This window comes from Equus caballus, chromosome 26 (genome assembly GCF_041296265.1).
Source record: "Equus caballus isolate H_3958 breed thoroughbred chromosome 26, TB-T2T, whole genome shotgun sequence".
Lineage (NCBI taxonomy): Eukaryota > Metazoa > Chordata > Mammalia > Perissodactyla > Equidae > Equus > Equus caballus.
In genome coordinates this window covers 8,064,834-8,073,240 of record NC_091709.1, presented here as the reverse complement: position 1 = coordinate 8,073,240, position 8,407 = coordinate 8,064,834, and positions in this window count along the sequence as shown.

Genomic DNA, 8,407 nt, shown 5'->3' with positions numbered 1-8,407 from the left:
GAAGGGAACTGAGTTTCCAAATTAGCATTAAAACTGAATATTAATACCATGACATTTCGAAGACATAAATAATTGCTATTTCATATTTTAAAATACTTTGAAGTTTTATTGAAAGACTCCCAACGGTCAAGAAGAAACCATCTTTTTTTACTTAAGAAACGACTTTGGGTGTGAAGGTTTGTCATGTGTATGAGAGCAAGGACAATAGAAAAACAAGAAAATTTAGAATAAGTCATATTTGTAATAGAAACCGTTGTTTTGAAAATATTGACAAAACTGATTCATGAAGCCTATAGAGTCAAGAGCACAATTCAAAGAGAATTCTTGTTACGTGGAAAAATGAACCTTATTTCTTCAACTACTTAAGCTGCAGTTTTCTGTTTCTTGCAGTAAACGTTTTCAGCTAACGCAGAGGTTGATTTCTGACAGGTGCATGCTGGCGGGACAACTCACCTGTCTGTCAGACCCAAACTTGCTTCCAGTAATGTGAAATTCAAATCTGTTGTAATTGTTATCAGCTTAGAAATAAACTGTTTGAAGCAAAGAAAAAACTAATTCATGTTTCAATATTTTTGAGTAAAAATATCATAGTTTGCATAATACCACTGATTAAGGTAGGGAATGAAGACAAGACGGATTTTAGAAATGATGCTGTAATTAATGGTATGGATGGGAGAAAAACATTAATTTCTTCCTTCCTGGAAGAAGGACAGATTTCATAGTTTTTTTTCACCACTAGGTAATCAGACAATTTTTGAGAGCAGTAATAAATTCTATAACTTTTTACTCCAAAGCTCCAAAAACTAGAGGATTTATCACTGAAATTAAAAAAAAGAAAAAACCTCAATTTTATTCCTCTAGCTCCAAGAAAAATCATTTGTTTACAAAAGATACTATCTTATTAATCATTTATTTCATTTATTCACCCCTCCTTTCATTCAGTCAGTTGACAAATTCTGTTTTCACAGTCTTCCTTCCGTCCAGCAGTTTCCCAGCTGCTGCAGAGTGGACGCAGTCTCCAGCCGTCCCCTGCACACCCCAGCTCACCATATTATTACTCTCCCAGTAAAAGAGAGGGATTAGCTGAGACTTGGCCTCCAGGCTACCTAAGGAAGAAGGTCTCTGAGGAAGTTTCAATCACCCTTTGGCCATCAAAACATAAAAGCTACAGGAAATGAAAATATGTGAGAACTCTGTGTTTTCCAGCTTGAACTGTTTACTAACCTTCTCTCAAGAAACTGTCAGGGTTAATCCTGTCATTCTTCACTTTCTGATTCTCCTTAGTCATTTGGAGAGGTCCCAGACACCTCTGACATCCGTCATCAACTGAATTCGCATTCCCACACTGTGCTGTATGCCCATTAATCTCCTCTAATCTCTTTAACTCCCAAACCCTTCAAGTATGCCCTCCGCAAAGCACCCTCTGTCAACAGCCCAGCACTGATAGACGCTCTGACTCAGCTCTAGGGTTCCCTTCCTCCTCTCCCTCTAACTGAAACTTGTCTATTCTATGGAAAACATCACCTCCCTACAGCTCTTTCAAGACTCTTTTTGTCCTCTCAAGGACTTCACTACTCATAATTTCCCTTCCTTTTCCTGTACACTGGATCTCAGTTGTTACTGATCATTCTCATTTGCCTTTCCAAAAACAAAAATAAAAATTTGACATTCACATCCCACACTCATCCGCCCCACCCAAGCTAGAGTCTCATCTCTGCTTTTCCCATGGCAAAACTTATTGAAAAAGTCTTTTGTGGACAATTTTGCCATTTTCTTACCTACGTTCTTTCTTCACACCACTCAGATAGAGCTCCCAGGCTCCCACTCCACTGAGTCTGTTCTTTGCAAGGTTGCCAATGACCTGCATGTTGTTGAAACCCAGTTATCTCTTTCTTGAACCACTTTCTTCCCTTAAATCGCTGGTTTTCCTCTCACCTCACCTCTGTCTCCTTTGACAGCGCCCTTCTCTGTTCAATCTCAAACGCTAACTTCTTCAGGGCTTGGTTCTGAACCCCCATTTTCTCCATCCGAACTGTAGTCACTGTCCTCTGAGATCTCATCTAATCCTGTGACTTCAAACGCTGTCGCTATGGGAGCCAACCATCCCAAACACCAAAGTAGTGTTTCCTCATGAAGACATGATATTCCACTTGGATTTCTAATTGATGTCTTATACAGTTTTGCCAAAACATAACTTTTTGCTTTTTACCTCCAAACATGCTCCTGTTGACTTTGTTTCTAATTTTAGTAAACATCCGCTGAGCTCCTGGTCAGAAATTGATATTGTCTTTGATTCATATCCTTTCTTCAATCTTACAATGAATCAAATAGCAATTCTTTTATTTTACTTTCCAATATATTCTGAATCCATTCATTTCTCAACACTTCAACTACTATCACCAGGTGCACAATGTGTGGTTACGTGGATTGTTCAATGGACAAGGGACTCTAGCCAAGGGGTAAGTCTGTGAAAATTCAGCTCACACTCCACTGGCCAACCTGGTGTTGGATTGTGTCCTCTTGGCAAAAAGGGATTCACTTTTTTTTTTTTTGGTACAAATACATTGTCTACTTAGTAAGCCTTGCACTGAAAGGACCATCCTTTTCAAATTGCACAAAGGAGACAGGCCAGCAAACCCCTCATATCACTCTCATTACTTCCCCAGACAACTGCAGCAGCCTTCTAACTGCCTTCTTTCTCTCCACTTTTTCCTCAATAACAACACATTTAGAAGCAAAAATAAAATTATAAGTCAGAATATGTTGTTCCCTGGCTTAAAATCCTTGCCTGACTTACCAAATCCTACATAATCTATGCCCTGTTTGTTTGTCCAAGCCTATCAGTATCACTGGAGAGATATTTGGTGCAACTATCTACATCAGGAACTTTTAGCGGTCCTTTTTTTTTCTTGGACATGGTTCCATCTGAACTTCTCATGACTGGCTCCTTCTCATCATTTAGAGTTTATCACATCTTTAAGACTTTCTCTGAGAACCCAAACTAAGTAGCTCTTATTTTAATACTTTGCAGTTCTTATTGATAATTAATTCTTCATTTACTGTTATATATTTTTTTTGTTTTGTCTCTTCTCTAAAATATAAGTCCCTTGTCTGTCATGTTCAGTGCCATTTTTCAGCGTTTTGAATTGTGCATGGCATGTAGTAAGCCTTTGATAAATACTTGTTCAAGGGCTTTCTGAATATCTTAAGTACCTGCTCAGCAAGTCACACAATGAGTGACTGTGGGACCTTATTGTGCATTTACTGCAAGAATAAAGAAAGCAAAAACAAACAAATCTTTATCCTTCAAGGCATAGCTAAAAAGCAATTTCGATGAAGTCATCTCCTGCCCAAAACTGTCTCAATGTATACACAAGAATTAGAAATTTGTTAGAAAGTAGCATTTATTTTTAAGGGAAGAAAATGATCAGTTAGTAGTTGGTTCTATTTACAATTAAGGCCATGCTGGGAGATAGAGATTTGAGCTGCACGTAACTCAGTAAATTCTGAAGCAGAGACAGAGGATAAAGTTCTAAAGAAAGGAGGAGAGGCACTAACATACAAAGCAACTTGGTGACATTAGAAAGGAAGCCTGAAAGTCAGAACAGTGTAGAATCTTAGTGGAGGAAAGAATAAAGTGGAATTAATTCTACAATTTATATATGAATTGATATGGCTCTAGCTTATCAAATCTGGTTAATTTATCGTGTTACAAGATTTTTTAAAAAAATTAACTGCTGAAAATTAAGGTAAAGTGAGGTACTGATTAGTGATCTCCTTACGCTAGTTTTTTTAAAGGCTTGATTTTTTTTTAAATAAGTGAGATTAGTAAAATGATGAATCTAGAACACCCTATATAAAGGAAAATTTGCCTATTTAGCAACTGTTTTCATGTTTATCACACTTGTAATCCCAGTTCACATTTTGTAGTTCAATTATTTTAATAAAGTAAATAAATTTTTAACAGCGTTCTCCTCGGGTTTTAGAAACACACAAAACATATTGTCATTTCACTACTGCATATCTTGCAGAATGTGAGTGATTGAAGGGGACTTAGAGAAACTGAGTTCAAAATCTTGATTGTATTGTTTACCAACTGAGTGACATTGGGAAAGCTAAAAACCTCATCTAAATTTTCTTAATTGCAAATGGATCTATGTTATTTTTCATTATTGTAAAAACAAGCGATGTAATACGTCTAAAACTATTGAAACATTGCCTAGCACCACATAACAATTCTCAATATATAGAAAGTTTTATTTATTTGAAAAGTGAATTATTCCCAGATGGAAAGACACTTAAAAAAATATGCCAAAGCTGTTTTCAAAACATGTGTCTGTGATATAGACTTTCTACTTATAGCATGTTAGTATTTTTCTTCCATGATTATAAATAATAATTATACAGAAAAATATATATTCCTTTAAATTCATGAGAATTATTAATATAAGTAAATGCATAAAGTCAGAAAAGTTTTATAATAGACTAAGTTATTTACAGTGATAGAATCTGTTATTTTGTCCTACATCGTTTTGGGCAACTGTCCCTTTCCTGCCCACCATCCCCATCACTGCCTCCATCTTGTGGTTTGAATGAGAGCTCACATCGTACAAGTCCCACCCTGGCCATCACTGATTTGGAAGAGTTGCATATGTACTCGAAGATGTCCATTCAGATCCCTTCTCCAGGAATTTTGAAATTGGAATTTAGGAAAGAGAGCTAGTTCTTCCTGATTGGTTGAAGGAGGACTAAGACTGTGGAAGCAGCTGGTAGACGTGACATCCACAATGTGGATGGTCCCCTGAACAAAGAAATTGAACTTGACAATTTGAGATGGAGAACCTGGAAAAAGTCCTTTTCTTGTCTACGGTTGTCACCAAAGCCAGCTGCTCATGTGGCTTTGGGTTGTTTGTTTTTGTGAAGAAATGTACTTCCCTTTTGGTCTAAGTTTGTTTAAGCTGGGTTTCCTTCAGTTTAAATCAAAAGTGTTCTGAGAAACGTTTATTGTCAAACATTACTGCGTATAATTAACTCACTTGTTAATTATACACAGTATAATATTTAATACCTGGTAATCTGTCAAGCAAAACATAACAAAACTGTCTTCACATCATATTATATGTATGTGAGAATTTCTGGGTGGAAAGTCAAACTTCGGGAAATAGTGAATATTTTTAGAGAGCAAGACATTGATCTTCAGCGATATCTGGATCTACCCGTCTTGTGTTGTTAATCCATTTAGCCCCAAAGTGCTCCATTCCAGCAGCTGCATAAAAAAAGGTCAGATATCTAAGTGTCCTAAGTATTTCTCACCCTTCCATTTCCCCCAGGGAGCTATTCTAGCAGTTACATATAATCACAAGTAGAGATTTTCGAAATATAATTTCCCAATAGAGTGTTATTATCTAGAAATGAGTTGAACTTGGTACTATTAAACGTAAAACACTGTCACCAAATGAAATCAAAAGTGAAAAATAAAATACTACCACTCAGGATTTAAGCAGTGATGTACCATTATTTGCTACCAGTTCTGTTACTAAAGGGAAGTGAGCATAGTGGTTTTTAAAAGAATCATCAGGAAAATTGTTTAATTTTGTTACTTATTCAATTGTGCCATTAGCGGATTTACCCTGAAATGAATGAAGGTGGAGCCATTCTTTATTTTTTGGCTATGTAGAAAATACAAAAAAGTTTCCTTTTTTTTTTTTTAAGCACATACAAAGCTACAAAAGCAGGGATTCTCCTTCAAGAAAAAAACTGAGAAGCTTCCACCAACAACTATAAAAGCTGGACCGTGTGCACACATTGAACACAGTGAAGAGGAGCAGGTGCTCGCAGGCTCCGAGATCGCCCTGTGAGGGGCCCTGTCACAGTCCTGCTGGCCCCGCCCCTGCGCCCTCCAGCCTCCGCGGGCCTGCGATGGGCCTTCCGCTCAGCCTGCCGCCGTCTGCTGCCTCACGTTACTGGCTTCCCCACACGCAGGTTCTGAAGGGATTGTCTCCGTCTAGTACGCCCAGTACTGGCATGAACACAAGACAGTAACTCAACAGGGTAACAGATTGAACGGGATGAGTACTGAAGATACTATAACAAACAAAATACCTAGGAAAAAACTCCTTAATACAATTCGGTAAGGGGTGTTGTTCCTCTAGCTTTATCAATTCAGGCAGCAGAATACCACTGCCAGATATGACTTACTCTGCCCAGGAATCTGTCTATCCCAACATCAGGAGAGATGCTTTACCATGTATTCGGGAAGAGAAGAAAAACGAAAATGCGAGTTTACTTAAAATGACTAAATGCACACTCTGGGAGATGAGGATAATACACGTTACTATAAATATCATTAGATTATTTAATAAAAACCAACAATAAGTGAGATGGTAGATTCTGATATATGTTATATAGAAAGAGCTTCTTAGTATAGAACATTGTATAATTGCTCTGTATATTTTAGTCTACACAGAATTGTGTAATGTTCTGTACTAAGAATCTGGTTGAAAAGAAAAAGAAGTCACCATTCAGGTATGACAAAGAGAACTGCCTTTGTACTCGCCCTTCCTGCATCTTCTATGTGCTGTTGCTGTTCTGGCCTTATCTACCACAGGCAACCACTGTTATTTGCTTCGCCCTATCCTACTCTGGGCAGGATACAATGTGATTTGTTAAGAAGGCATTACTCCTTATACTTAGTCTCTCTAGCTTCTCCCTCTGGTTCATGACCTTGAGGTTCTCTCTCTCTGGTGTACCACCATCAAATGAGGACTCGACACAACTCAGGGGATAAATGTAAGAAGGGTTGTTGTGATAGAAACAGCACCTTCCAGACGAAGATTCAATCTGAAACAACCAATGCCCTCCCCAAATGAAGGGAAGGAGAGATCCACTGGATCCTCCAGTGTGCCCTCCGTGAGACAGCTCCCTGGAGGCACCGTTCATGGTCTGGACGTGATACAATATTACAGTATCTGCATCAGAAATAAAAGCATATGCACTTTGAATGCTTTTAAAAATTTACTTCATATGAGTGTTAAAATTAAATTAGCATATATAAAATACTATATAAACCATAAATGACTAACAAATAGTAAAAGCATCATTATTCATCATGAGCTGGAAGCTATTTCTATATTATTTGGGATTGAGAGATGACTCCTAGTTTTGGGTGCTGAAATCAAGTTTTGCAGTCCACTCCTTCCCCTCCCCATCTCCAGCGTCTCTGAAAAGAATTAACTAAAGAATGAAGGATGCCGATGATTATCTTGAGAAAAAGAGCAGAAACCGCCAGAATATTTGCAGGCTGTTGACTGTTACCTTCACTATTTTCTAGAGTGTTTGTTGGTGGGGTTTGCACCTCACTACTTTACGTGATGCACGGTGGAGCATGTTTTAATGCAGTGTTACACAGGGAGATTTATTTGAAAAGTGACACAGTTCCATTTGTAATCATTTATTTTCAGCCTACACATTTTTCATTGTTTGTAAAAATATCCCCCAAATATTATCACATAATTTCATGATTGAGTCTTTGATAATATCTCTCTAAAATCCTGAAACAGAAAATGAGATATGATTGACTTATTTTCAATTTTCTTTCCAAAATTTTGTATATTGTTGGGCAAAACTACAGTAGCAATTTTTGGAATTGTTTTTGCTCCACTCTGGGTTGGACATGGTTTATAATGACACAAGTTGAATTCCAAGGCATGCTTTGAAATAATAATGTGGAGCAAAATACTCTTCTTACTATAAAATTTCTGAGTTTGATCCTCTTTCTTTTTCCTTGTTTCTTTGACTAGGAACATTCAAGTAATTTAGAAATTATTGAAAATTCCATTTGATGGGAAGTGTGGGAGAAAGACATTACAATGAGTAGGGTATATATATTACAATGTTTTTAAAAATGGACCTGTTACTGAGTTTAGAAACATTAGAGTTTGGGACACTGTACACTTACAGGAGGGAAACATCTGGTCCAGTTGCCAGTGGGTTATTGGAGTAACAGACTCATCTGGGTGGGAAGAATGCAAACGAAGAGAAGCCTCACCAGAAGTCAGGTGGTGGTAAGAAACAGCAGAGCAAGGCTACTTAGAAGAGCAGGCATAATAATACCAAAAGGCAAATATTTTTAACTTTTGAATATACACTTGAGGTTTCAGAGGCAAAAGAGTAGGTCACAGTGAGAGAGAAAAAATATGATGCAAAACATCTAAGTTAACCTTTCTGAATAGTAATGCCATATGCAGGAGTTTCCCAGCCATCAGCACTGTCCCTAAAGACCATTTATACTTCACAGCATTAATATTCATTAGGTGTAACGCCATATGTTGCACAGCAGGATGCACTGCCTGCAGACTGTTTGTCATAAACCCAGATTTAATAAAGCATTGTAAAACAAACATTATGA